At 39.6% G+C, this 14,471-nt stretch overlaps 1 long non-coding RNA gene and 1 pseudogene across 1 annotated transcript in view; one reads left to right on the plus strand and one right to left on the minus strand.

Moving 5' to 3' along the window:
- Window positions 1–251: 251 nt before the first annotated feature.
- Window positions 252–14,471, minus strand: part of LOC134373520 (uncharacterized) — a 97,953-nt gene continuing 83,733 nt past the window's right edge. Inside the window, exon 4 of the long non-coding RNA XR_010022981.1 lies at window positions 252–376. This is a non-coding gene — a long non-coding RNA (uncharacterized LOC134373520). The remainder of the gene's footprint in view (window positions 377–14,471) is intronic.
- Window positions 11,581–12,036, plus strand: LOC134373673 (small ribosomal subunit protein uS15-like; annotated as a pseudogene).

Consider the following 14,471-nt stretch of genomic DNA (forward strand, 5'->3'; position numbering starts at 1 on the left):
ACGGGATGAACTGGGCTTTAAGGAGGGCTGTGTCTTCATAGGGCAAAAGATGGAAATAGCGACTGAAAGCAAAGGTGAAGGTGCGTTCACCCTGCAACGGGCATGTGCTCAGGGGTGACCTCCGAGCCATCTGTCTGTAGACAAGTCTGCCTCATTTGCGACCAGCCAGCCACGAGGAAGGTCCCTTGGAGAGCTGGGTTGGCGCTGTGGGCAGGTGCCTTAGTGATGTTACAGAGTGCTGGGACGTGCTCTCAGCCACAAAATACTGTTCCTCCAGAGTGTGAAGTCTTTGTTTTTCTCTTGAAATGCAAATGTTCCCTGGGAGTCTTCACACATTGATGGTTTATCAGCTGCCACCTCAATTATTGCTGAACACCTGCGCAAGAAAATGAATCAATAGTTGATTGAGAGAAAAAATGGAGTGCAGAATAGTAGTTGGGGTGGGGATGGGGGAGGAAAGTTACAGTAGATGAAAGGCTTGGGATGTAGGAATGTAGGAATGAGGATCCTGAGATCCTGAGAAAGGAGTGAGAAATTGACAAAGGCAAACTTATGTCTGAAAACTTATGTCTAGCACTGTTCCTGAGCTCCTTAGGGAATTACAGATGACTTCGTCTTTTATCCATATTTCCTCCCCTTATAACGACTTCTCACTCAGATTTGATCAATGAGTATTTGTAGTAGCCCATAATCTGTTTAGCTTTGTCCATCAATTTGCTGGTTCTTTCATTTACTGTTCTTGTAATCCTTCTTCCTTGGTGCCCCATGCCCATTTAGCATTCTTTTTGACTTCCCAATGTCTGAATCTCATTTCTAAAATTGGGAAATTTCCAAACCTATGAGGCAGAGCTTACCTTCCATTGTTGAAGCCCCTTGAAGCTATGACATGAGCCCAACCTACTTTACCCCAGACATGAGCCTCCACCCCAGCCATGGTATCAAGGCTGGTGATCCAGGAAAGCAGGGATGCTACAGATCCCGGCTGGAGAAAATGGAGGCAGCTATGTCCAGTTTCCAGTGGCAACATCCTGAGTCCAACATCGTGGCATCGCAAACTGCAGCAACTGTGGTGTCTGTACCCTTCGTGTTTGTGGTTCTTCATGGGACCAGCTCTGTGGCCTGCCTGTCTATTCCTCCTAGATATTCTACATTAATATCCTCTTAACAAAGTCCAATTCTGCTTAAATTGACAGGGATTGGTATCTGTTGAGTGCAACTTAGAGTTCTATTTTTTTATTTATTTAACGCAGAAATTTTTCTATGTATCAGCCCTTTACAAATTTTAATCATTTAACTCAGATACCAAGTCTCTTAAGTATGAACTATTATTATTTCCATTTTATGCATAAGGAAACTGAAGTTCAGAGAGGATACTTAATTTGATTTAGATAACTCAGTTGGTAAGTGCAGAGCTGCGATTCAAGCCCAGGCTGTCCATGATCTTAGCCATTCTGCTTCCCTGCCCCCCAGAGAGCTCTTTCCCCGTTGATTTCTCTTGCAACCGCCCCCCGCCCCATACACACACACAGACTACTCCTACCTGCCTTCACGCTTGGGCATGACCCATACTGTAATGAACAATAAGGGCCTGAGCCTCAGACTTCCCTATGTACTTCACCAATTTACAAACTGAAGCCATTTAAGAAAAGGTAGGTGTTTTCCTCCTGAAACCTAAAAACACTTCATTAGAATTGTGAGAAAAAAATTCTCTTGAAAAATCTTAGTGTTTGCCTTAACTAAGTAGCTGTGAGAATGTCTAATACTTTTTATACATAAGGACAAAACATTTCGGTCAGTTGGGGAACAGCAAGGCCAAAAGAAATATTGATAATAATCCAAGCCAGTTTGTGAGATGCACCCCCCCCTCCGAGTGCAATAGCCTTTATTGAAATTTTGAAGTCAGTTATTTCTATGTAGGATATTGAGAAGAAGTTTGTGATATCAATATCAACACTGGTTCTGATCATTTTTGTGTTTTCTGCTTCTCATTGTCTCTCTTTGTCTTTCTCCTTCCCAGCCCTCTGTCTTCGTATTGCTTTGCTCATGATCCAGAGCAGAGTACTAACCAGCATCCAAGACTACATGCCTTTCATTGGGCAGGGAATCAAGCAAGAAAGACTGTGGTCCCAAAGACCTGTCAGCGCTCTATTACCATTTGCTCTTTCTGGATCTGTCAAAGCTTACTAACAACTCAATTCCTCCTGCTGGCTATTGCTAAGTGTCCGTCATCCCCTCTCAAGGGGATAAAAGCAGCCCAATTACATTCCACTTAGGTCACATATACACTTGAGAGACTTGCTGGAAGGTTCCAGTATTTGAAGAGACTTTCCATAAAGGAAAGGGAACAGTGGAGAACTGCACAAAAAAAAGTGGTCATAGATATCAGAAGTGGGGATTTGGGTGAAAAGTAGAGAGGAATTCTAAGATGGTGAGAGTAGAAAGGCATAAATATTGCCCATGGATTCTCCTTGTTGGCTATTTTTTAAAAAAAATACAGGCAGTTGCTGGTTAGAAATGAGAAAGTAGCCCTGCCTCAAAGCAGGAATGTAGATATCCCATTATTCCACCTGAGCGGGCACTGATAGGCTCAGGGTATGGAGGAAGAGCCAAGAGGACCAGGAAAGAAAAAGAGAAGAGGATGGAATTAGGCATATATACACTTCCAACTTCCCAAGGACTATAAAAAGTGTATGTTTAAACCAACAAAAACATCCATAATGTAGCCAATATACAAATGAACAAAAATTATAGATTCTCGTGTGCAAAGTGAGAAAATACATCTTTCACCCTAAGGATGTTGGCAGTCAACAAACAGGACTCTGGTGCCGTTCTTAGGGATCTCCCCATTTCCCTCCCCAACAGTCAGGGAATTCAGCCTGGTAATGGGGGGAAAGGAGAGAGCCAGACTGTTCCTGGTCTCCCTCACCTCCAGACTGACCTACACTTCCCCACACTGAGTCATGCTCTCCAGACCTGAGATATTGGGTAATTCTCAGTAGGATATCACTGAAGGACACCTGGATCTCAGAAGATGATCACGCAAGCACACAAGGCTGGAAATAATGCCTATTCCCACTAGGCACACTGGCAAACTTCATAATTTACAGGCCATTAGGTAGAGTTCTCAGAGAGATCTTGCCTCAATAGTGGGGAATAATGAACTCTTGACTAAATGCTTCTCTAGTTCCACCTAATAAATCTTAAAATGAAGACCGAAAAGTATCAAACTGGTTTCAAGTAACTTACCAGCATCCTAGAAAATAGCTCAAGTAATGTTTATAGAAACACAAAAATATCAAAATCCAATAAGGCCAAATTTACAATGTCTGGCATCAAATTAAAAATTACCCATCACGGAAAGGAGGAAAAAAGTAAGACTCAAAATTAAGGGGGAAAAACAAAACTTACTTAGAACTGACACAGGTTTTAGAATTAGCAAAGACAATAACACAATTATAACTATATTCCATATGTTCAAAAAGCTAGAGGAAAAAATGAACATTTTAAATGAAGACATGGAAGATATTTTCCAAAGACCCAAACTGAACTTCTAGAGAGAAAATCTACAATATAGGAGATTTTAAAAATACACTGGGTGGAATTAATGACAGGTTAGACATCACAGAAGAAAAGACTAGGACACTTGAAGATAAACAACAAAAACCATTCAAAATGAAAAACAGAGAGAAAAATAGACTAAATAAATAAATAAATAAACAAAGCATTGGGTTTCTTTGGGAAACCTTTAACCAGCCCAATAAGTGTATAATTGGAATCTCAAAAGGAGAGGAAAAAGAGGTGGAGAAAAAAATATTTGAAGAAATAATAGCAAAAAACTTCTAAATTTGATGAAAACTATAAACCCAAAGATCTAAGAAACTCAAGAACCCCAAGCACAGGAAACATAAAGAAAACTACATATCATAATCAAATGGCTCAGAATCAGTGCTAAAGAGAAAACCTTAGCATCTCAATTCATGCAGAGAAACAAGATAAGACTGATAGCTGATATCTTGTTGATAACAGTACATGTGAGAAAAGAGAGGAACACCATTTAAGAAACTTGAGTAGAAAACCATCAACCTAGACTTCCCTACCAAGTGAAAATATCCTTCAAAAATAAAAGCAAAATAAAGGCCTTCTCAGACAAACAAAACTAAAAAATTTATCACCAGCAGACCTGACTATAAGAAATTTGAAGAAGGTCCATCAGGCAGAAGGAAAATACTACGTGATGGATATACACAGAGAAATGAATAGCACTAGAAATGATAACTACATATGCAGATACACAAGATTTATTTCTTATTATTTAAATCTCTTTAAGAGATCATTGTATTGGTCTCCTAAAGGCTGCCAAGAAAGTACCAAAGACTGGTTGGTAAATAAAACAAATTTATTTTTCTCATAGTTCTAGAGTCTAGAAGTTCAAGATCAAGGTGTCAGCAGGTCTGGCTTCCTCTGAGGCCTCTCTCCTTGGCTTGTAGATGGCTACCTTCTTTCTGCTTCTAGGGATGTATGCATCCCTAATGTCTCTGTGTCCAAATTTCTTATTACAATGACACCAGTCCAACTGAATTAGGGCCAACCCTAATGGTCTCATTTCACTTTAATCACCTTTTAAAAGACCGTCTCTCTGGTTTTCAAGATGGCGGCGGCTGCGGCGGCTGGCGCGGAGTAGCTGAGGTGGAAAAGGTGGCCACTGGGCCTCAGGCAGCCGGGAAACTTGTGGACCTTCCTCTGGCCATCTCTTAAGGGAGGACTGCTGCTGCTGGCCGGTCGTGGGGGCTCAACGCCACTTTGCCACCGGCAGGAGAGGCTGCCTCATTTACAGGCAACAGCTTTGAAGTGTGGAGCAGGAAAAGAACTGATTCTTAGCTGCAAAAGTGAGTCTTGAAACAGGGAACACGGCGCCAGGGCTGCTGTGGATGCAGCCAGGATCCCGGAGGCTGGGGCCGCACTGAAGGCGGCCAGCTGCCCTATTCAGGATTCGAGGTTTCAGGCCGGCATTAAAGAAGATTCCTGGGAGCGCCCGAGCGGCACCGCGACTGAACAGCCCGAGGCGGCAGCGCCGAGAACACGGAAGGCAACAAACCAGAGACAGAGCGAGCGCCCGACCTGGCACAGCACTGTGAGTGATCCCTGGCACAGCTCTGTTCGGGGGGTGGATGCCCACGCGGCTCCCGCCTGCACCACCAGGCCACTCACTGCCCCGGTGCTGCCTCCATTTTCCCAGGTGCGGGCAGCTCCGCCCTGCTCGGCCATCACTGAGCCCATTTGCTTGGCCTGGCGCGGGGCTTTCCGGACCCTGCGGGCCGGCCTCCTCTCCCACTCCCTCCGCGGTTCTCTGGCGGGGCTGGGGGTGTGGGGCGTCCCGACCAGTGTTGGGAGGGCTAGGAAGTACGGGCAGGCCGACTGTCACTCCACCACACCCTGGACTCCGGCCCTGGTAAACTTCCTGTTACTGGGAGGCAGATACCATCTCTGCGACCACCAGTTTGGAAAAAAGCCTAACGAATTTCTGGTTGGGAATAGTGTGGTAGGAGAGTTCCCAGGTCCGCTTGAACCTGCCGGAGAGCAGGCTGCAGGCGGGCACTAGACTCGGTTTATACCGGGGGGATACAAAGGTGACCAAGACCCGAGAAAGATCTACACAGTGCTACAAAGGCACCCAGAGAGACCGGTCGTCTGTGCCTAGCAGAAACCTGGTAGACTTCCTGGGCGAGGCGGTGCTGAGCAGGGTCTTGAAGGCCCAGCTGATAGACGAGGGGTGCAGAAGACACACCCCAGCCCAGCACAGTGTGCACAGAGGGGGGAGACGTGCGGCCAGGGAGGCGGAGACTCGACAGAAACCACACACCCGGTGGGGTCGCCACTGCACGATCTAACAGCCTGGGCCAGAGCACACGGAACGGGGAGAAGTCCTGTACAGAAAGTGAAAGCTCAACAGAGATCACACACCCTGTGGTACGTGATCCACCAGCCCAGCAGAGTACAAGCTGACGAGAAAGGTGGATCCCCAGAGAAGCCCAAGACCCGAGGCAACCACACACACAAGACACTAGAGGCCAACTGAGCAGTCACGGCGGGAGCCATACCAAATTGGCAACCACAGCAACATCCTAGTTAGTCATTAGTCTCAAACCGGTGGACTGTGAAACCCCCTGCCACAATGAATAAACACCAAAAAAAAGACACCAGAAATACAAAAAATCAAGAAAGTACACCACCAAAAGTTAATAAATCTCATACTCTAGATCCTATAGAACAAGAAGCCCTTGAAATAACTGACAAGGAATTTCGAATGATAATTCTAAGGAAACTGAATGAGATACAAGAAAACTCAGCTAGACATCATGATGAAATGAGGAAAAGTATACAGGATCTGAAAGAGGAAATATACAAGGAAATCAATGTCCTGAAAAAAAATGTAGCAGAACTTGCTGAACTGAAGAAGTTATTCAGCGAAATAAAAAACACAACGGAGAGTTTAACCAGCAGGCTTGTCGAAGTTGAAGAGAGAACCTCTGAACTTGAAGATGGGCTGTTTGAAATAACACAAGCAGACAAAAAGAAAGAAAAAAGAATCAAGGACATGGAAGAAAATCTGAGAGAGATATCAGACAACCTCAAGCGCTCAAATATCCGAGTCATGGGTATTCCAGAAGGGGAGGAAAATGGAGATTCCATTGAAAACATATCCAACAAAATAGTGGCAGAAAACTTCCCAGGTATAGGAAAAATCACAGATCTTCAGATCCAGGAAGCTCAACGATCTCCAAATGTATTCAACCCAAAAAGGCCTTCTCCAAGACATGTCATAGTCAAATTGGCAAAACTCAGAAACAAAGAGAGAATCTTAAAAGCTGCAAGAGAGAAGCGTCAAATCACCTATAAGGGAGCCCCAATCAGGTTAACATCAGACTTTTCATCACAAACCCTAAAAGCTAGAAAGGAATGGGATGATATTTTCAAAATACTAAAAGACAAAGATTGCCAGCTAAGAATACTCTACCCTGCAAGGCTATCCTTCCGAAATGAGGGGCAAATAGTATATTTCTCAGACAAACAAAAACTGCGGGAGTTCACTACCACAAGACCACCCTTACAAGAAATCCTCAAGGGAGTACTGGGTTTGGTTCCTGAAAAATAACTACCACTGCCATAAAAACCTAAGAAAAATCTAAACCCGCTAGTACAATAAAAATGGCATTCATGAAGAGAAAACAAGCTAACAAAAACACTATCTACAACCTAAGGAACCAACAGACAAAGAAACCAAACAGTAAATCAGAAAGCAAGGAACAAAAGACACCTAAGACAACCAAACAACCAATAAAATGCTAGGAATAAATCAACACCTTTCAATAACAACTCTTAATGTTAAAGGCTTAAATTCCCCAATTAAAAGACACAGACTGGCTGACTGGATCAAAAAGCAGGACCCAACTATATGCTGCCTACAAGAGACCCACCTCACCCATAAAGATTCACACAGACTAAGAGTGAAAGGATGGAAAAAGATTTACCATGCAAACAGAAAAGAAAAACGAGCTGGAGTGGCTATTCTTATATCTGACAAAATAGACTTTAAACTAAAAACCATAAAAAGAGACAATGAGGGACACTACTTAATGATAAAAGGACTGATCCATCAAGAAGACATAACAATCATAAATATGTACGCACCCAATGTTGGAGCAGCCAGATTTATAAAACAAACTCTATTAGACCTAAAGAAGGAAATAGACACTAATACCATAATAGCAGGGGACCTGAACACTCCACTGTCAATATTAGACAGATCATCTAGGCAAAGAATCAGTAGAGAAACACAAGATCTAAACAAGACTCTAGACCAATTGGAATTGGCAGATATCTACAGAACATTCCACCCAACAACCTCAGAATATTCATTCTTCTCATCAGCACATGGATCATTCTCCAGGATAGACCACATATTAGGTCACAAATCAAGTCTCAACAAATTCAAAAAAATTGGAATTATCCCATGTATTTTCTCAGACCACAATGGATTAAAACTAGAAATTAATAACAAACAAAACTCTGGAAACTATACAAACACATGGAAATTAAACAGCATTCTACTTAATGACATATGGGTCCAAGAAGAAATCAAGCAGGAAATCAAAAAGTTTATTGAAACTAATGAAAACAATGATACATCATACCAAAACCTGTGGGATACTGCAAAAGCAGTATTGAGGGGAAAATTTATTGCATTAAATGCTCACTTCAGAAGAATGGAAAGATGGCAAGTGAACAACCTAACACTACACCTTAAAGAACTAGAAAAACAAGAACAATCCAATCCTAAAGTTAGCAGACGGAAAGAAATCATTAAGATCAGAGCAGAACTGAATGAAATTGAAAACCAAAAAACAATTCAAAAGATCAATGAATCAAAAAGTTGGTTTTTTGAAAAGATAAATAAAATTGACAAACCATTAGCATGGCTAACAAAAAAAAGAAGAGAGAAGACTCAAATAACAAAAATTAGAAATGAAAAAGGCGATATTACAACTGATTCATCTGAAATACAAGGAATCATTCGAGACTACTATAAACAACTATACGCCAACAAATTTGAAAATCTGGAGGAAATGGATAAATTTCTGGACGCACACAAGCTCCCAAAACTGAACCGTGAAGACGTAGAAAATTTGAACAGACCAATAACAATAAAGGAGATTGAAGCTGTTATCAGAAGGCTCCCAACAAAGAAAAGTCCAGGACCAGATCGATTCACAGCAGAATTTTACCAAACATTCAAAGAGGAATTGACACCGATTCTTTACAAACTATTCCAAAAGATTGAAACGGACGCAAATCTCCCAAACTCATTCTATGAAGCAAACATCATCCTGATACCAAAACCAGGTAAAGATATAACCAAAAAAGAAAACTACAGGCCGATATCCTTGATGAATATAGATGCAAAAATCCTCACTAAAATACTAGCAAACAGAATACAGCAACACATACGAAAAATTATTCATCACGACCAAGTGGGATTCATCCCAGGGATGCAAGGTTGGTTCAACATATGCAAATCAATAAATGTGATACACCATATTAATAAACTCAAACACAAGGACCATATGATCATCTCTATAGATGCTGAAAAAGCATTTGATAAAGTTCAGCACTCATTCATGACAAAGACCCTCTATAAGTTAGGTATAGAGGGAAAGTATCTCAACATAATTAAAGCCATATATGCCAAACCCACTGCCAATATCATCCTGAATGGGGAAAAGCTGAAAGCTTTTCCTTTAAGAACAGGCACTAGACAAGGATGCCCACTCTCACCACTCCTATTCAACATAGTGTTGGAAGTACTAGCCAGAGCAATCAGAGAAGAGAAGGAAATAAAGGGCATCCAGATTGGAAAAGATGAAGTCAAACTGTCCCTGTTTGCAGATGACATGATCCTATATATCGAACAGCCTAAAACCTCTACAAAAAAACTGTTGGAATTGATAAATGATTTCAGCACAGTAGCAGGATACAAAATCAACACACAAAAATCAGTAGCATTTCTTTTCTCCAATAGTGAACATGCAGAAGGAGAAATCAAGAAAGCCTGCCCATTTACAATAGCCACCAAAAAAATAAAATACTTAGGAATTGAGTTAACCAAGGATGTGAAAAATCTCTATAATGAGAACTACAAACCACTGCTGAGAGAAATTAGAGAGGATACAAGAAGATGGAAAGATATTCCATGCTCTTGGATTGGAAGAATCAACATAGTGAAAATGTCCATACTACCCAAAGTGATATACAAATTCAATGCAATCCCCATCAAAATTCCAAAGACATTTTTCTCAGAAATGGAAAAAACTATTCAGACATTTATATGGAACAATAAAAGACCACGAATAGCCAAAGCAATGCTCAGCAAAAAAAATAAAGCTGGAGGCATAACACTACCTGACTTTAAGCTATACTACAAAGCTATAATAACCAAAACAGTATGGTACTGGCATAAACAGACACACTGACCAATGGAATAGAATAGAGAATCCAGAAATCAACCCACACACTTACTGCCATCTGATCTTTGACAAAGGCGCCAAGCCTATTCACTGGGGAAGGGACTGCCTCTTCAGCAAGTGGTGCTGGGATAACTGGATATCGATATGCAGGAGAATGAAACTAGATCCATACCTCTCACCGTATACTAAAATCAACTCAAAATGGATTAAGGATTTAAATATACACCCTGAGACAATAAAACTTCTTAAAGAAAACATAGGAGAAACACTTCAGGAAATAGGACTGGGCACAGACTTCATGAATACGACCCCAAAAGCACGGGCAACCAAAGGAAAAATAAACAAATGGGATTATATCAAACTAAAAAGCTTCTGCACAGCAAAAGAAACAATTAAAAGAGTTAAAAGACAACCAACAGAGTGGGAGAAAATATTTGCAAAATATACATCTGACAAAGGATTAATATCCAGAATATATAAGGAACTCAAACAACTTTACAAGAAGAAAACAAGCAACCCAATTAAAAAATGGGCAAAAGAGCTAAGTAGGCATTTCTCTAAGGAAGATATCCAAATGGCCAACAGACATATGAAAAAATGCTCAACATCACTCAGCATCCGGGAAATGCAAATCAAAACCACATTGAGATACCATCTAACCCCAGTTAGGATGGCTAAAATCCAAAAGACTATGAACGATAAATGCTGGCGAGGCTGGGGAGAAAAAGGAACTCTCATACATTGTTGGTGGGACTGCAAAATGGTGCAGCCTCTATGGAAAATGGTATGGAGGTTCCTTAAACAATTGCAAATAGATCTACCATACGACCCAGCCATCCCACTGTTGGGAATATACCCAGAGGAATGGAAATCATCAAGTCAAAGGTATACCTGTTCCCCAGTGTTCATCGCAGCACTCTTTACAATAGCCAAGAGTTGGAACCAGCCCAAATGCCCATCATCGGATGAGTGGATACGGAAAATGTGGTACATCTACACAATGGAATACTACTCAGCTATAAAAACGAATGAAATACTGCCATTTGCAACAACATGGATGGACCTTGAGAGAATTATATTAAGTGAAACAAGTCAGGCACAGAAAGAGAAATACCACATGTTCTCACTTATTGGAGGGAGCTAAAAATTAATATATAAATTCACACACACAGATACACACACACACACACAAACCGGGGCGGGGGAGAGAAGATATAACAACCACAATTATTTGAAGTTGATACAACAAGCAAACAGAAAGGACATTGTTGGGGGGGAGGGGGGAGGGAGAAGAGAGGGAGGTTTTGGTGATGGGGAGCAATAATCAGCTACAATGTATATCGACAAAATAAAATTTTAAAAAATAAATAAATAAATAAATAAATGAAAAAAAATAAAAATAAAAAATAAAAGACCGTCTCTCTAAATATAGTCACTTCTGAGGTACTAGGGATTAGGGCTTCAACACATGAATTTGGGGAAGGGGACATAATTCAGCCCATAACAATAGTTAATTGTTCAAACAAAAATAATAGCTATGTTACTGACTGCCACCATCATGAGTAGCTTGCATACTCCCAGGAAGGGCCTGTCCCAGTCAACTTTGCCCTGTCGCCACAGCATCTGCAACTGGCTGAATCTGATGTCTCATGACATGGAGGAGTAGATTTACAAACTGGCTAAAAAGGGCCTGACTCCCTCACAAATTGGTGTGATCCTGAGGGACTCAGATGGCATTGCACAAGTACAGCCTATGACAGGAGATAAAATCTTGAGAATCCTTAAGCCCAAAGGACTTGCTCCTGATCTTCCTGAGGATCTCTACCATTTCATTAAGAAGGCAGTTGTTGCTCAGAAGTATCTTGAGAGGTACGAAAAAGGTAAGGTTGCTAAATTCTGTCTAATTCTGATTGAGAGCCAAATTCATGGATTGTCTTGATATTATAAGACCAAGTGAATACTTCCCCCCAAATGGAAATATGAGTTATCCACAGCCTCTGGCTTGGTTGCATAAATTTGTCTATGTATTCAATCAACAAATTATTGTCTAAATAAAATAATGGTAATAACTATGCCACATGGATTTTACAAAATACATAGTAGGAAGATATGTGATAATATTGCATAATGGCCAGCAAGGAAAAAGGGTATTATACAATTGAAGGGGTCTTATACTCCATATAATATCATTTGAAGGTAGGCTGTGATAAGTTAAGATGCTTACTATAAAGCCTAAAGCAACCACTCAAACATAAAAAAGTTATAGCTATGATGTCAACAAAGGATATAAAATGCTGTCATAAAAAATAACTCAATTATTCCAAACTAAAGCAAATAAAGAGAAAAATGGAAACAAATAACAGATGAGACAAATGGGGAAAAATTGCAAGATGGTAGATGTAAATCTAATTATAAGAATAATCACAGTACAAGTAAATGATCTAAGCACCCCAATTAAAAGGCAGAGACTGTCAAATTGAATAAAAGAAGCAAGATTTAACTATATATTCCCTATAGGAAACCTAGTTTGAATAAAGACACAAATAGGCTAAAAGTAAATGGGAAAAAATATTATACTACCACCAATTTTTTAAAAAGCTGAAATGGCTATATTAACATCAGAGTAGATTTTATTTATTTTTTAATTTTTTGGTTCAAAATATTTTAACATTTACTTGTACATATTTATGAGGTACAGTATGTTGTTTTAATACATGCATGTACTGCTTAATAATTCACTTAGGGTAGATAGAATAGTTTTGTACCCATTAGTCCACCACTTTTCCTCTCCCCATCTCCTCTTTTTCCGAATTCTGATAACAATTACTCTATGCTCTACTTCTATGAGAACCACATTTTTTTTAAGATTCCACATATGACTGATATAATGTGATATTTGTCTTTTTGTGCCTGACTTACTTCACTTAACATGATGTTCCATCCATGTTGCTGCAAATGATAGGATACCATTTTTTTTAAATAGCTGGGTGGTATTCCATTGTGTATATATACCACAGTTTTTCATCCATTCATCCACTGATGGACATTTAGGTTGATTCCATCTCTTGGCTAACATAAACAGTGTTGCAATGAACATGAGAGAGCAAGTGTCTTTTTGATATATTGATTTCATTACTTTTGGGTACATACCCAGCAGTAGGATAGCTGGGTCATAAGGTATATCAATTTATAGTTATCTAAATAGAGTAAATTTTAAATCAAAGAATATTATCAGAGATAAAGATTATTTCATAATGTTAAAAGAATTAATTAATCAAGAGGATATCATGGTTCCCAATGTTTATGCACCTAATAACAATGCTTCAAAATACATGCAACAAAAATTGATAAAAAGGAAAAATAGGAAAATCCACAATTATGTTAAAAATTTCAATATCCCTTTCTCAATTACTGGTAGAATAAATAGACAGAAAATCAGTAAGGATATAGAAACTTTGAAGAACTCTATCAACAATGCAACCTAACTGACATTTATAGAATATTCCACCTACCCAACAGTAACACATGGAACATTTACCAGTATAGACCATAGTCTAAGATATAAAACAAATCTCAATAAATTTTAAATGGTTCAAATCACACAAAGTCTGTTCTGTGAATTCAATTACATATCAGTATCAGAAAGATCTCTGGAAAATCCCCACATATTTGGAAACTAAATAACATACTTTTAAGTAACTTATAGGTCAAAGAAGAAATTAAAAGGGAAATTTGAAAGTATTTTGAACTGAATGAAAATGAAAACACAACATATACAAATTTGTAGGATGTCCCTAAAACAAAATTCAAGGGGGAAAAAAGCTCAGAAAAGAAAGGTATGAAATAAATAGCCTGTTTCCACTCTGAGAAACTAGAAAACAGAGTGCAAATTACACCCAAAATATATCGAACAGAAATAATAAAAATTAGAGGAGAAAATAATAAAATAGAAACCAAAAAATCAATAAAACCAAAAGCCAATTATTTGAGAATATCAATAGAACCGATAAACTTCTAGTTAGACTGGTCAAGGAAATAAAGGAAGAGGGAAGAAAGGGAGAGAGGTAAAGAAGAGTGGGGAGAGAGGAAAGTCTGAATATTTAAAAAAATAAATGGCATTGTGCGTGTGTGTGTGTGTGTGTGTGTTGTGTGTGTGTGTGTGTGTGTGTGTGTGTGTGTGTGTGTGTGTGTGTGTGTGTGTGTGTGTGTGTGTGTCTAGTTCTTTGAAGAAAAGTTTTTCTATCTGGACTGAACCATCTATCCATTCTTTCATTCACACAATTAATCAACAATTTATTCTAAGCATATATCATGTACCAATCTCTGTTCCAGATGTTGAGACACAGCCACAGAACAGGATATACAAGATATTTGCTCTCACAGAGCTTACATTTTAATTGTTGGTGAAGGTAGGGACTGGTAGAATTAAAGAAGAATATAAACAAATAA

The sequence above is a fragment of the Cynocephalus volans genome, chromosome 3 (genome assembly GCF_027409185.1).
Source record: "Cynocephalus volans isolate mCynVol1 chromosome 3, mCynVol1.pri, whole genome shotgun sequence".
NCBI classification, from domain to species: Eukaryota; Metazoa; Chordata; class Mammalia; order Dermoptera; family Cynocephalidae; genus Cynocephalus; species Cynocephalus volans.